Source organism: Eumetopias jubatus, unplaced genomic scaffold, assembly GCF_037043125.1.
Source record: "Eumetopias jubatus isolate StellerSeaLion01/CBP00866 unplaced genomic scaffold, mEumJub1_p1.0 scaffold_1, whole genome shotgun sequence".
NCBI lineage: Eukaryota > Metazoa > Chordata > Mammalia > Carnivora > Otariidae > Eumetopias > Eumetopias jubatus.
This window is the reverse complement of record NW_028274807.1, coordinates 111,236,254-111,252,380: the sequence shown is the minus strand read 5'-3', so window position 1 is coordinate 111,252,380 and position 16,127 is coordinate 111,236,254. Positions and strand designations below refer to the sequence as shown.

The 16,127-nt window shown below is 39.3% G+C and overlaps 1 long non-coding RNA gene across 1 annotated transcript; it reads right to left on the bottom strand.

Moving 5' to 3' along the window:
• Positions 1–1,338: 1,338 nt before the first annotated feature.
• Positions 1,339–11,281, bottom strand: LOC114208977 (uncharacterized). Its single transcript, XR_003609206.1, has 3 exons — positions 11,129–11,281; positions 10,369–10,441; positions 1,339–1,862 (listed from the first exon to the last, which is right to left on the bottom strand). It is a non-coding gene; the product is annotated as an uncharacterized LOC114208977 (long non-coding RNA).
• Positions 11,282–16,127: the final 4,846 nt, after the last annotated feature.

Sequence of the window (16,127 nt, the reverse complement as noted above, 5' to 3'; positions counted from 1 at the left end):
TATAATAATTTTATTGCATTTGAGTTAAACCACAATAGCAATGATTTCTAAAGGAAAAACAAAAAGAAATGATATATTGTAAACACTTCCAAAAGACCCTACCCGTGGCCTCTGTCCAGCCACAATTCCTACATTCCTCCCTAAAGGAACCATTATTCTGACTTTTATGACATTCACTTTTCTTGCTTTTTTTTTTTTTAAGAGTTATTTATTTATTTGAGAGAGGTGGGGGGGTTCCAGAGGAAGAAGGAGAGAGAGTCCCAAGCAGACACAGAGCTTGACATGGGGCTCCACCTCACGACCCTGAGATCACGACCTGAGCCGAACCCAAGAGTCCAACGTTCAAACGACTACATCATCCAGGTGCCCTTTTTCTTGCTTTTCTTAATGGATTTATCACCTAAGTATGCATCTCAAAAAAAATTGTTTAATTTTGTCTGCTCTTGAACTTTCCACAAATGGAATCATACAATATATATTTCTTTGGCTGGATCTCTTCCACTCAACGTTATTCTTAAGATTCATCCACACTGGTGTGCCTGGGTGGCTCAGTCATTAAGCGTCTGCCTTCGGCTCAGGTCATGATCCCAGGGTCCTGGGATAGAGTCCCACATCGGGCTCCCTGCTCGGCGGGGGGCCTGCTTCTCCCTCTCCCACTCCCTCTGCTTCTGTTCCCTCTCTCACTGCCTCTCTGTCAAATAAATAAATAAATCTTCCAAAAAAAAAAGATTCATCCACATTATTGCTTGTAGCTGCAGTTGGTTAATTTTTATTTATATACAGCACTCAAGTGAATGAATGTTCCACATTTCGCTTACACATTCTACCGTTGATGGATACTTGGTTTGTTTCCAGTTTCAGGATATTACGAGTAATACTGCCATGAACATTTCATGTACGTGTCTCTTGACGTCCATGTGTACCTATTTCTGTTGCATGTGTGTCTAGGAGTAGGATTCTGATAACTTATCTGGTGGTATGTGTATCTTCACCTTTATTAGATAATGTCAAACTGCTTTCTGAAATGACCAACAATTTACAATCTGACCAGCAGTGTTTGAGAATTCCTTTTTTTTTACAGGTTTATTTTTTATTTTTTTTAAAGACTTTATTTATTTATTTGACAGAGAGAGAGAGACAGCGAGAGCAGGAACACAAGCAGGGGGAGCGGGAGAAAGAGAAGCAGGCTCCCTGCTGAGTAAGGAGCCCAATGCGGGGCTCGATCCCAGGACCCTGGGATCATGACCTGAGCCGAAGGCAGACACTTAACAACTGAGCCACCCAGGCACCCCTGAGAATACTTTATACCTGGTACTATCAGACTTCTTAATTTTAGCTTATCGGGTGAGAAGTAGGATCTCATTATTATTTTAACATGCATTCCTACTTCCCCTCTTTTGGGTACACTTTCTTTCCTACCATTTGCTCTTCCTTAACATTTTTCTCATGATTTCGTTTCTACTTACCAGCATGAATTCATTATCTATTGCTGTGGAGCAAATTATACCAAAAACTAGTGGCTTAAAACCATAAATATTTATTATCTTTCACACTCATTAGTGTAGGTCAGGAATCCAGGAGTGCCTTGGTTGGGTGGTTCTGGCTCAGGGGTTCTTATAAGGTTGCAGTCAAGGTGTTTACCAGGGCCAGAGGATTCACTTCTAAGGTAGCTCACTCACACCCTGCAAGTTAATGCTAGCCTCCATAGGGCTGCTCCAGTGTCTTCATGCATGGCAGCCGACTTCTCCCAAAGTGAGGGATCTAATAGAGGGGCAGAGAGGAAATCACAATGCCCTTTCTGACCTGGTCTTTGAAGTCACTTCTGACATTCTGTGCATTAGAAGAGAGGCACTGAAGGTAGCCTAAAATAAAGGAGAGGAGAATTAGGCTTCCTGTCTTGAACAACGGAGTGTCAAAGAACTTGTGTACATGCTTTAAAATGACCACACAACACCATTCAAAATCTCTTGACTGTCACCGTCTGGCAAGCACCAAAGTAATCATTATTTCAGGCATTAATGGATATTAAAATTCCTGGGCAAAAGTTTGATTAAAAAAAAAAACAGAAAGTGTGCATAGTCTTAAAGTATCTTCTTATAAGATACTTACTAATTACAAAGGGAATCGTAATAACTTAGTAAACACGACCTTGACCAAGTTATCAAAATTAACATCACAATAATGAGACATATCATGTTACTTCCAATATGATGCACTGAGGACACATAAGATCATTTCTGTAGCATTCTTGCCAAAAATGCATAACTTAAATTTAATCATGGGGAAATATCAGATAAACTAAACCCAAGTTGATGAACATTCTACAAAATAACTGGGTAGTACTCTTCAGTAGTATCAAGGTCATGAAAGACAAAGACGGGTTGAGAAATTGTTCAAGATTCAAGGAGATTAAGGAGACAAAAAGAACAAAATGTGATCTTGGACTAGAAAAAAGCATATTAATCAGACAACTGGTGAAATTTGAATAAGTTTAGTAGACTAGTTTAAAGTGCTATGTTAATGTCCTGATTTTAATAATTGTACTGTAGTTATGTAAGATGTTAACATTTGGGGAAGCTGGGTGAACAGTATATAGGAATTCCTTGTACTAGTTTTGTAAACTTTTGGTAATCCAAATTTCAAATGTAAACAAAAAATAAAAATTATTATAAAAATATATATCTTTTTTAAAATGAGTATTGGGAACACTTTTTTTTAAAGATTTTATTTATTTATTTATTTGACACAGAGAGAGAGAGAGTACAAGCAGGGGGAGGGACAGAGGCAGAGGGAGAAGCAGGCTCCCCGCTGAGCAGACAGCTCGATGTAGGGCTCCATCCCAGGACTCTGGGACCATGACCTGAGCCAAAGGCAGATGCTTAACCAACTGAACCACCCAGGTGCCCTTATAAAAATATATATCTTAATTAAAGGATTAATAAAAAAATATGAGTGATACAGTCACATCAGAAGCTCACTAGTCTCTAACAGGAGTAGCTGCTGAGAAGAACCGCAAGAGTTTTCTATATGACCTCTATTTCTTCCCGCTTCTAGTCCTATTAGGCCTTTCTGGTGAAACTCACAATAGTTGTCTGTCTAAAACATATATCTGATCATGTCAATCTTCTGCTTAAACCCTGTCAATCAAGGGCTTCTCATATCTTAGAAGAAATCCATCTTCCCTAGCAAGGAATCCTTATGTCAATCCTTGGCTGTAACTATATAGAACACATTCCCTAAGACATGCAATGGTTTCTCATTTCTGGATCTTTGCATTTGCTATTCCCTCTTCTTCACTTGAAAAGTCCTGATTTTTCTTGGAAATTAATTTCCAAATGTCTATTTTTCTGTCTTTTTGGGGACCCTTTTCTCTCCAAATGGAGTTAATTGTTATCTCCTGCCTCCTATGGCATTTTGTAAGGGATCTCCCTTATAGTGTCTGTTGTACTCTGTTGTACGTAGGTGCTTATATATCAGTTGTTGCTTTTCTGGGTACTGTTAGCTTCTAGAGGGTCGGATCAAGCTCTATTCATTGCCAGCACCAGTCACAGTAACAAATAAATGGTAGATATATTAGTTGTTTATTGCAATGTGAAAAAAAAATCAAAGTGACTTAAAATTAAAGCAACTTAAAGCAATAAACATGTATCATCTAGTACAATTTCTGAGGCTCAGAAGCCCAAGAAGCAGCTTGGAAGAATAGGTTCTGTCTCAGGGTCTCCTAAGGCTTAGATCAAGGTGTCAGGTAGGGCTACAGTCATCCAAAGGCTTGACGAGAGCTGTTGAATCTGCTTCCAGGATGGCTTACTCACATAACTCTTGACAAAAGGCCTCAGTTCTGGTCCAGCTATTGGCAGAGGGCCTCAGTTTCACCACATGGGCCTCTTCATAGGTCACTAAACTGTCCTCATGACATGGCAGCTGGCTTCCTCCAGAGCAAGTGATCCAAGAGAAAAAGTCAGGCAGAAGTCACAATTTTTTTTTCAGTAATCTACCTCAGAAGTGACATACCATCACTTTTGTTGACGGTCACACATAGTTACCCTGGTAAATGTGTAAGGGCACTATATAGAGCATGCATACCAGGAGGCAGGAATCCCTGGGCGCCATCTCAGAGGCTGACAAACACAGTAGGCACTTATTCAATGTCTAAATGGATGGATGAATGAATGAATGAATGAATGAATGAATGAACCACCTCTGGACCATATCCCAAAGCACTTAGTGATTAAAGAACCAAAACAAACTTATTTACCTTAAGGCAGTCTCAGCTATAATAAAGTCAACCCCAGACACTAAGACCACAAAAATCACTTGAGAGAGGTTCCCAATGCATTCATTATTCACTCACTCTCCGAATTGAAGGACCTTATCGTTTTTCAGGAATATGATCTCAGATCAGGGTGAATGACCTGAGGTCACTAAGAAGATCAGATGACCCAGCAGTAGACTCCCTGTCCACTGAGAGGTTTAGATGAGCTGGATGCTGGATGCTGTTGAGAATGCTGAGTCTTCTACTATCTTCCCTAAAGGGAGATTCATGTGTGCAGGGGATGGCCAGCTCATAGCACAACAAAATGTTAAGATTTTCCCTTTCCTAATTTTGGGATGAGACACACTTTCCCATTACGTATTAATCTTTGGTATAAAAGCAGAACAAATAACTGGCCATCCCTGCAGATTTTTATTGAAGATTCTCATATTACTTAATAGCTGTGTACTTTTGAGAAGGATTCACAGCCTTATACCTTCATCTTGTCTTTCTGTCTCACACTAGTCCCCTGGATGGACCGTCCTTTCCTTAATGTTTAAGATCAACCTGTCCTAATTCTACCAGTTCTTCTAGTTCTAGCCAAGTGTCTGCTCCTTCAAGAAGTTCCCCTGATCATTCCCTCCAGAGAGTTCACTTCCTTATTGGACCGACCCTATTTAACAATTTTTTTCCCTCTTGCAGCATTTGTTTGTTCTTGAAGGACTTAGGTATATTAGGGTGTGTCATACATATTTTAATCTCTACTTCCCCAAAATAAATATTCGTTCATTTTTACACACTAAATATTCTTAAATGAACAAATAGATACATTTGATTTCCTTTACTAGAATAACATTTAAAAATAACTCTTTACTCTTGAAAACTCGAAGGTAAATACTTTTGTAATATTCAAGCTATTTTTCAATCTTCTGTTTGTTTTTTGGTTTGTGCTTGCTTTTTGTTGTGATTTCAGCTTTTTTAAATTATTACACCCTTGAAGGCAGGACACCGATACCGTAAAAGTAATAGGTTACACATGTGCCCTGTTGATGCATTTCCCCTTTAACAATATTAAGTTCGCTAATCACATTCATTTCTAAAGCCTTTTGAAAATGTGTATCATGCTTATGGGTGGCCACATTCCAAAGAACTGAATACGTGCTACAAAAGGAAAAGAGGCTTGGGGGTGGGGAAGGAACCCTTACAAGGCAAGAGAACTGAGCATGTGCGAGGTTCTGTACTGACCAAAGGAGGGCAGGGAAGTGCAGTTGTGGAAATATCGAGGAGAAGGAAAAGAGAAATGGAATTTAAGGGAGAGAGGGGAGGCTGACCACATTCAGGAGAACACCCAGAATTCACAAGTGGAGAGAGTGCTTTCAAGGCAGGATGCCTCTTCATCAGAGCACTGCTGACTCTCAGGACCTTTCTGACATCTCTTTAAGCAGGCCCCATCCTTTGGGGATGCCCAGACCAAGATATTACTCCTCACACTCAGTGACTCCTGAGATCCCAGCCCTTTACCTGACATATGTTCACCTCCCTGCATCAGAATTGCAGATGGTGGTGTGGGATGGTAGAGTCTGATGGACTTGAAAGAATTCTGGCTCTGCTCACTACTTAGAAGCTGGCAGGTTACCCAATGGTTTATAGCCTCAGTTTTCTCATCTATAAATTGGGGTTAATAATTCCTACAGTGCAGGTATTATTGTAGATCACAAGTATCACAGGATTGTCGTAAGGATTACACATTAATAGATACTCAATAAATAGTAACTATGAAAAGCAGCTTTGCAGGGTGGTTAAAAAGCATGGAGTCTGGATCTGGACTGTCTGGGTTTGAGTCTTTTTTTCATTACCTACTGTCTGTGTAAGTTATTTTCTGTGATTCACTTTCCTAATCTATCAGTCAGGTAATAACAGGGCAGCCTGTATCTCACAGAGTTGATGAGAGGATACGATGGTTATAGGACAGGGACTGTCACATGAAAGGGATTCAGCAGGTGGAAATAGTAGTTGTTGTTGTTTTGATTTAAAAAGATGCAGTGGAGGGCAAAGGTTAAGACTGTGTGTTCTAGGGGTGCCTGGGTGGCTCAGTCAGTTAAGCTTCTGCCTTCAGCTCAGGTCGTGATCCCAGAGTCTTGGGTTCGAGTCCCGCATCAGGCTCCCTGCTCGGTGGGAAGCCTGCTTCTCCCTCTGCCTCTGCCCCTCCCCCTGCTTGTTCTCTTTCTCTCTCTCTCTCTGTGAAAGAATGGAAGGGAGGGAGGGAGGAAGGAAGGAAGGAAAGAAGTAAGGAAGAAAAGAAAGGAAAAAAAAGAAAGACTATGTGTTCTAGTGCTGAACTACCTTGGTTCAGACCCTTGTTCTACTCTTTACCAGTTGTATGATCCCAGGGTCTCCATTCCCTCATCTGTAAACTGGGGATAATAATAGCAGCTACTTCATAAGATGAAATAAATTCGTATGCACAAAGCTGATGCACGGTAAACAATAAATGTTAGCCATTAGTGGTATAAATTCCCATCAGCCATAGCTCCAGTTTTTATGCATTTCTGTGGGTCATTTTAAAGCTTGATATTTTGTAAAATTAAATAAACTTTAAGTTTATGTATTCTGTGGTGATTAACCTGAACTACCAGTTCCCTTGGAAATAAACCAGGCTTTTAACCATAAAAGGTTTTCAACCGGGTCCCAGCTGACCGTCTTTTCAGTGTCTATGTGTATAGCAGATGGTGAGCTGCATTTTTAAAACTGTTCTCTCCACAGAGGAGACTGTAAAGTTCTCAGAAAAATTAAATGCCCTCATTACAAGACAGTGCCATTGTCTCGGCGCCCTCACCCCCTACCTTAATGACTGGCACTGTGAAGTCCCACATAAAGGGAAGAGACCTCATAATTAGGCATGTTGGAGAATCTTCCCGGGTGCTACAGCCTGGGGTTTTCAATGACACACCAAAAGCCAGCCACTTCAATTCGCATTTTTACTTCGCTCGCCGGCTGCACTGCAGTCACAGTGCAAGTCGTCCGTTCAGATGCCGGAAAGGCTGACACTCCAGGAAACCTTTTTTCTTTTTTTTTTTTTTTCATTTCTTCAGCCAATAATCTTGCAGCCCAGTGATGTCACCCAACAATTATGCAATATGACTTAACTGTTGGATAGGTGACAGGAATTCCACTGACACCAAGATCACAATGAAACTGCTTAGCTGCTAAATTAGTCATATTGTACGTTACCGATAAGTCACTTTTAAACTGATTAACTGCCAGTTCCAATAGCACTATTGTCTACTTAGGGAAGTCAGGGCCCCATCACTCACAGTTTAAATGATCACATCCAGTTATTCCAGCGTCTGAATCATGCCAATGAAGTGGTTATTGAACTTCATAACATTACAGGCCACTTGAAAAGGGACACAGTGTGAAAAGGAAACACTTTCTATCTTCTATTTTTAAGGGAAAATTTGTACAATATTTTCTGGACTGTAGCCTCCAATTAGTCATTCCATTCTCTTGATGATTCTCCAAATCCAAATAGCATGAGAATAGGATCCTGTTTCTCAGTGAAGACAGGGATTATTTAGCATTGTTTTTCTTTCTTCCACAAGTTGGCCTCTGTCCTACAGTTCAGCTACACTATGAAAGGGGACTTTTTACTGACTGCAAACCATGAGGTGGATATCACTTATTCCATAATATCAGTTGTTAAAATAATGCTTTAATTTTCCCGTTTCAAAAGTAATACATGCGTGTTAGAGAAAATTTAGGAAATACTGAAAAGTACAAGGAAAGCCCCCACAATCTCATCCTCCCCCCAAAATCATAACTAGAACTTTGTAACTTTCTTACAATCTCAATAAAGAATGAATACAGCAGCCGAACAAACTTCCTGTCGGGCAGTGTGGTGGGTGCTGGGCATAGAAAAATAGGATTTCAACTGTCTCCCTTAAGAAGCGCACAGCTTAACGGTAATGGAGTATTTTAACACAAAAGAGGCATTTAGCACAGGCTGGAGAGAACAGAATGTGGAGTGGAGGAGATGGAAGGGATTATCAGAGCAGATTAGAGAAATCCTGGAGCAGGGCTACTCAAAGTGTGGTCCACAAGGTGACACCAGATCTTACAAGCTACCTACAGAAACAGAGAGAAAGCATTTAAAACCTTTGGAATATTTTGACAGAGTGAGTGTAGGTCTTTTGAATCTAAAAATAACTTTTTTAATTGGACTTGTATTTTTTAATTTCACTTTTGTCGTATTTATTTGTATAGTATTTTCAAAAGATCAGTCCACAGTGGATTCAAATTTAAAAATTAAAAGCTCCCCTGTCACTATAAAAACCACTATCTTTGGGGACACAATAACTTAGCTAAGTGTAAGGTAACCGACCGTCCTGGTTTGAACTAAACCTGGCAAAGTCCCAGGCAAACCAGGATGAGTTGGCCATCTTACAAGTGTTTTAATTGCAAGACAAAGTTAGCTTCGTGAGAGGACAGATCAGATGAAGGGGAAACAATCATCAAAGAAATAAAAAAGGAAAATTTCTCTAAGCTGAAGAGAGATTTTAGTCTTCAGGGCAAGAGTTCACTAATAGCAAGGTAGGGTTATTGCAAAGAGAGTCACACCTAGCTACATCCTGATGAACTTTCTAAATTCCCAGGATCAAGAGAAAAATCCTCTGAGATTACACACACATGGCAAAATAAAATGAACGAAATAAATGGGTAAGGTGGTAAAACACAGTATTTATAATATTACATTCCTTTAACATAAAGATATCTGCTTTAGCTTTCTAAGTTAAGAGAGAAAATAAGGAAGAATTGCCATTTACATACAAATATAATAATGAGGGTAATAAAGCGGAGATAGAAAACAATACTATGAAAAAGGAAAATGCCAACATGGTAACATCGTTAACATAATTTATATGATTTGGCATCAAATTTGGCTCTAAGCTTCCTGGTTGGTGATGGAAAGTTTCGGAGTCACAATTATTCAAATTGCTGTTACTATGATGAAGGAAGAATTATATATCAGACTACCAGTAAGACATGATTTCCTGGCACTGAAATCTAAAACAAATTCTCTGAAGGAGTTTAATAGTAGGGGCAATCAAGTGGTATGATAGACACTGTCCTCAATAGCATTTCTATAGCAAATGTGGGAGCGTATTTCACATAAGTGTTTCTTCTAGGGATCCTCATTAATGTCAGTAAAGGGTTTCAAGATGTAAAAATATGTGATAGCCTAAACACCTTATTTGATCCAAGGATAGAACTTAGAATACCCTAGAGGAGAAGATGACTAGTCACTTGGTGTTCTCCAAATATTTTTTCTTTCAGCCAAACTAATGTGATAACATAATTTGAGGTCTCATAATGTCAGAAAAGAAGTTACTCTGGTGATTTTGTTACTGACTGGGGGGATATAAAAATTCCGGTTTCAAAGGAAATACAGTTAGACTTTGTACCTAGCCTTTTCAGTACTTTGATATTAATATTAATTAATTATTAATTAAATAGACATCAAATTTGTGCGAGATCAAGTTATTATGCATCACATAATAAATGTTATTTTAGTAGACATCAATAGCATTAACACTCAGTTTTACTTCTCTGGCACTCTCAATAACTTTAATAAATATTGTAACACTTCCATTAATGCAAATGGATTTGTTTGTCAAAATGTTGTTCTAATACCCAGTCTTAATAATTTTAAGGTAGGGGCCGCCTGGGTGGCTCACTCGTTAAGTGTCTGCCTTTGGCTCAGGTCATGATTCCAGGGTCCTGGGATTGAGCCCCGCATCGAGCCCCGCATCGGGCTCCCTGCTCGGTGGGAGGCCTGCTTCTCCCTCTCCCACTCCCCCTGCTTGTGTTCCCTCTCTCGCTGTGTCTCTCTCTGTCAAATAAATAAATAAAATCTTTAAAAATAATAATAATAATTTTAAGGTAGAAAAACTTCTTTCACATGCCATCTGTTTGAATGAGTGAAAATTAGTTTGTAAATCAAATATGTACATTTTGATCATTTTTTAGTACATGTATTTGGATAAACATAGTATTTTTAAATATATAAGCACAGAAAAAAATTAGAGAGATATAATAAAAATGTTAACCCTGCTTACCTCTGGGTAGCAGAATTTGGGTGACTTTTTTTTCTTCTTTTACTTGTCCATTGGTTTGAATAACTTGTATTATCTTTGCAAGAAGAAAGAGAATATTACTATTGTTCTATTTAACTGCACGTAGGGGTGAGAACAAGAGCTGTCTCTACATCATCCCTAAAGCACATCAGCCAGGTCATCTTCCTGCACCATCTACCTCTTGTATCCCAGTTGCCCTTTAATGACCTTGATGATGATTGCAAAGGTCAGCTAGTTTCAGAAAGCATGCAATTGGGGTTAGAGACAATCCTCAACTTTTGCCTCATTAGCAGCTATGTGACTTTGGGCATATTTTTACACTTTTGATTCTCTGGTTCCTCATTTTCAAGATCAAGACTGGATTGTCGTGAGCATAGAATGAAGTCACCGATGCATAATAAAACTCCTGGAACAAAATAGGTGTTCAAGAAATAGTACATGCTAATTTACTTGCTCCATTCCTGAAAGGATATGTCCTGTTTCTATGGACACCAGTTCACTTCCCTGTAGTATCTTCACCTAAACCTGGTTTTAGTCCAGTGAAAGTGTTGGAAAAATAAGCCCACGTTCTCTCTTCCCATGTTCACCAGTTAGGAGTAGCAAAAGGGAGAAACAGGAAGACCTACTGAGTATCAGGCACCATGTTATGTGTGTTACTTTGCTTAAGGAAGGCTCCATAGTTTCCCAAACACTTTAACACCTGTGGAGTCTCAAGTCTCTACCTTCTTACTGACTCACTCACCTCTGGAGAACTATCTTACATCATATCATCATTCACCCTAACACAATCTCTTTCTTCCTGTCTTCATCGTCACAGACTCCTCCTGGTTGTGACATACAAGGCAGTTGCTTATGTCACTGTCACAGGTCACATTTTCAGAACTTCACGTCATATCGTTCGGGACCCTAGAAATGAAAATGATATGTTTCTATCACTTCTTCTACACGTCACAATATCTCCAATCTTTATTTCTTACATCAATGGCTTTGCAATCGGTCTCTCTAACCTATGTGAATCACGCTTTACTTAAACGAACCTTATTCGACATGGAGAAAATGAGACAGAAGGATAATGAAATGGATATCTCTAATTATCAGGCCCCAGTTGGGAAAATGCGACTAGGTTTATCCTTCTAGAAAGAACTGACTCTCATCACATGTATATTGCAAAAAAGCATTCCAGTACAAGAATGTTTCTGGGTCTCTGACAATTTGTTCTCGTTATAACTTTGCCTCCGTATTTCAGACACAGAGAGTTAAGCAATGGTAGGGGGGCCTGAGAGACTTGGGAACAGGGCCTTCCTTCCTAATGATCTATTGCAGTTGTTACACACTGATTGCACAACAAAGGTTTCTATTTTCCTACTTTCTTTATCATGTGGCCATTATGCCTTTTTTTCTTCACTCTCTTATAACCTCACCCTTTCTCACCTCTTTTGCTTTTGTTTCTGTGACATAAAAACTCTAAGAAGGGAAATTGTTGTGTACCTCAAAGCCCCAACTCTATATGAGCTAATTAGCCCTGTAAACATGACCCGCATCTCTTCCCCTGAAAGCTTTCCTAACGATTTATCTACTAAAGCTTGGGTTTTCTACGAACACATTTCCTAGGAAATGTCCCCAGATGGCATGTGATCTTTCCGTTTTGGACAAGCTGCCTTGATCAGGTGTCACCCAACTGACCTGCTTTTCTCTTCCTTTATTCTCAACACAATGTTGTCTCAACAAACTATCCGCTAAGTCCTGGTTTTTCTTCACTGAATTCCATTCTCAGCCCTAGCCACACACCACACCTGCCACAAGCACTCATTGCTAGCATACCCTTTATTCCCTCAGGATTCTCACAGGGCCTCTGAGTGACCTTGAAACTCCCTCATCATCTCGCCAGTGTTCTCCTCCAATACTTTGGCTGTGTGGAGCTTGGCTTCGGGTTTGTTGCCACCTCAATTCCTTTTTTAATTTCCAGTTGGCTGGGAGCCAGCCCTCTGCCCTTGACCCCATGCTCACCTTGCAAGCTACCTATCCAGGTCATCCTTTTCTCCATACTTCTCTCATTGTTCAAAAGAGTAAATCCAACCCAAAGCAGTGAAGATGAGTAATAGGGGAAGAAATCAGTGGGGGCTCCGGGATACTTTTAGATCATAGATCATAGAGCAGAAGGATCCTTGATGCCATCGAGTCCAATCCTGCCATTTTACAGATGATAGTGCCGGGAGCTCAGAATCTAATGTCATAGACCATTCAAATGAATCAGGACCAGAGCTACCAGGAAGAGCATTTCCAAGTGATTGAAATCATTAACTTTGTAATCATATATACGTGGATTCAAATCCAAAGTTATGTGGCCTTGTACAATTAATTAAAACCCTCTAATCCATGGTATTCTTATTATGAAAATGGGGATGATGACACCTATCTTAGTGGATTATGAAGCTGGATATATGGTCATTATTAATTATTAACTAGAATCCAGCCCTGTTAACTTTTAGTCTAATGCTCTTTATAAGATAATGCTGTTATTATGGTTCTAGTGCCAATCCACCAAGATTCTATCTTTAATCTTTACTAATGATGGTGTGACTTTGAGCAATTTTTTTTACAAAACTGTGCTTCAGTTGGTTAATCCATAATGTAAAGCTAATCATAATATCCAGTGTACAGGTGGTTGCGAGGATTAAGTAGATAATCCTTGTAAATATAGCATTCTACATAGTGTCTAGCATGTAGGAAACAAGACATCGAAATGTTCAATATAGTCCCAAATGCCCGAAATGAATTCATGAATGGTCAGGATAATCTTCTGCCACATACCCTCAGAAACAGATCCAGGGTTATATATTTGGTTCTCTTTGGCCCACAGTGACCATATTCATTCATTCAAGCTGGGCCTCAAACAACAGGTAGCACCAGAGCATGTGGAGATGGAAGAAAAAATGTTTTCCACCAAAGCAACAACTGTGAACAAAGGAAAGAAAGGGCAAAGTATGCCGCAGTTCTCTCAAACATAAATTCTGTTTCAAAGGCTTCAAATTGGCTTTCCCACCTATAGTCTCATGTTCTCCTATCTATCATCCCTGCAGCTGCCAGAAATGAAATATTAATTTCGACATGATTATAATCCTTCCAATTTTCCTACTCCCCATCAGATTCAGGATAAAGTCCTAGCTCCTTAGCACAGCCTTTTGGCCCTGTCCCCATCTCTTGCCACCAGCCTTGCCATCCTCAGGTCCACTGCTCTGCCAACCACCCTGCCTGAACCACTTGTACAGATCCGAGTCATCTAACTCACCCTCAGCCCTTTGCATGGGCTGTATCCTTGGCCACAAATATTATATGTCCAACTTGGCCTTCAAGATTCAATTCAGAGGTTGCCTATGAGGAGTCTTCTATGACACCCTTTGCCCATCCCACCACTTCTGCCCAAGGGCAGCGTTCCTCCTTGGAGGTCCCATAGCAGCCTACATAAACTTCAAGCACAGCCGGTAACATATGGGATTCTGTGTTTGTATCTCTCTCCCGCACAAGGAATGTGCATTCCTTGATCACAGAGCCCAGACCCTTCCCAGGGCCCATTATGTGTCAGGCACACTTGTAGGAATTGGGAATACAAAGAACAAGAGAGATAAAGTCCCTGATGTCTCAGAGCTCATGGTCCGGTGGGGGTAAGTCAGACAATTAACAAAGTTAAGTGCAAAAATAAATATTTTTAGATAGGGACAAGAGCTGTGAAGATAATAAAATGGCATAATATGCTAAAAAGTGCTAAGGGAGGGGAAGGACAACAAAGTGGCCTAATCACGGCATTTGAGTAATAAACTGATGAGAGGCCAGTCATGCCCGGGAATATCAAGGGCAAGATTGTTCCAGGCTGAGGGAAAAGTAAGAGCTCAGAATGCTTTTGAAAGAAGGAAGGGATTGGTTGGGATCTAGTCCAAGGCTGTAAAGGAGATTCAAGCACCTGCTGTATAGGAACCGGGATCATACTCACTTTTCAGTTCAGGAATGTAAGGCAGAGCAAAGCGCCAAAATAATCAGGTCCACTTTCGACTTGGGAACTTTGGGGGTCGGAGGGAGCAGTCAGGAGCTGGGATGAACTGGTGAGTGAAGGAGGTTTCTATAAACCAAGATTTCCTGAAGAATGTCCCAGAAATGCCACCCTAGACCCCAGAGTCACCCTCAAGTCTGGGAAATACTGCTCCTCTCACACTGCTCTCCCATCCCTTACCCCCCAACCACTTGGGCACTCATAATATACTGTAGCATATTAAAGGCTTTGAATAATTCAGCATTTTGAAAACCTGGTTAATTTTGATTTCCCAAATTAATTTGACCATTGTATGTGTTTTATTTTGTTTTGCTTTGTTTGAACACAGCAATGCCTAAGTCCCGAGAATGAGTACTTCAGGAAGCTCTCGTCTATATCACTCTCCATAACCCACAAGCCTTGCTGTTGTAATTTCTAGCTTCCAATTCCATTTTGTTCAGTAGAAGCATTTAATAAATATGGAGGTGGGATTTTTGAAAAGATACAATAGTTCGGTTTGCAGGTATAAAAGTAAAGAGTGCAAGAGTCAATAAATCTAATTTCACCAATTTATTCACCTTAAAATAATTTCAACAGAACTGGGTGGCCCAGTCATTAAGCATCTGCCTTTGGCTCAGGTCATGATCCCAGGGTCCTGGGATCGAGCCCCGCATTGGGCTCCCTGCTCAACGGAGAGCCTGCTTCTCCCTCTCCCACTCTCCCTGCTTGTGTTCCCTCTCTTGCTGTGTCTCTCTCTGTCAAATAAATAAATAAAATCTTTAAAAATAATAATAACAATAATTTCAACAGAATTAAAAATCGTTAATGCATGTAATGATAAGTATATGTGAATATAAACTAGTGTAAGTTCTATGAAAAACAAGAAGTCTATTACTAAAGGTTAAAATCCAATTCAAATGCATTTTTATGCACTGCAGATTAGTCGGATTTTCTAAATTAAAATTAATAGTTTTTGCTCAAGCTAGTGCAAAAAAATTAAGTTTACTTATTACAAATCAAACTTATTTTGACTGCAACCATTTTAAATGGCTGAACTATTAAGCACACTTTAAGATTAATTTTTAAAAATCAAATACATAAGACTTAATAATATAGTTAACAGAGGGGGAAAAAACCCATGCCAAAGACTAATTAATACCACTGACACTCTCTCAGTAACTAAAAGTAAGATTAATAACAAGTTCCTCCAATACCATTTTATATTATAATATATTTAATGTCCATTGGAAAATTGGCATTATGTTTCCTGATTGAGTTTATTCTAATAAACTATGCAAAATGGTTGTTCTGACCATATGGAAATGTTAAATTTCAATCATAAATTTCACGTATATATCATCAGCATATATAAAACCCACTTCCTAAATTTTAATTATAGCCATCTTTGTCAAATAACTCTTCACAAGTTTCCATTTTTCTAAAAACTTTACAGTTATGAGTCATGTCAAATAAAGTGGAGACCTCAAAAGAAGTTACTGAGGAAATGAATGCTAATAGTGTAATAACCAAAATGTTCATAATATAATGTATTCTCAAACCAAGTTTCCCCTGATAAATAACAAATAATTTGTTACACTTCCAAACTGGTTGTCAAAATATGAAACAGTAGCTTAATTATTCAGCTGATTAATGTATAGCTAATACAATAAGAACAATATCATTGTTAGCTAGAATAAACCTAAACCTCTCTGAATTA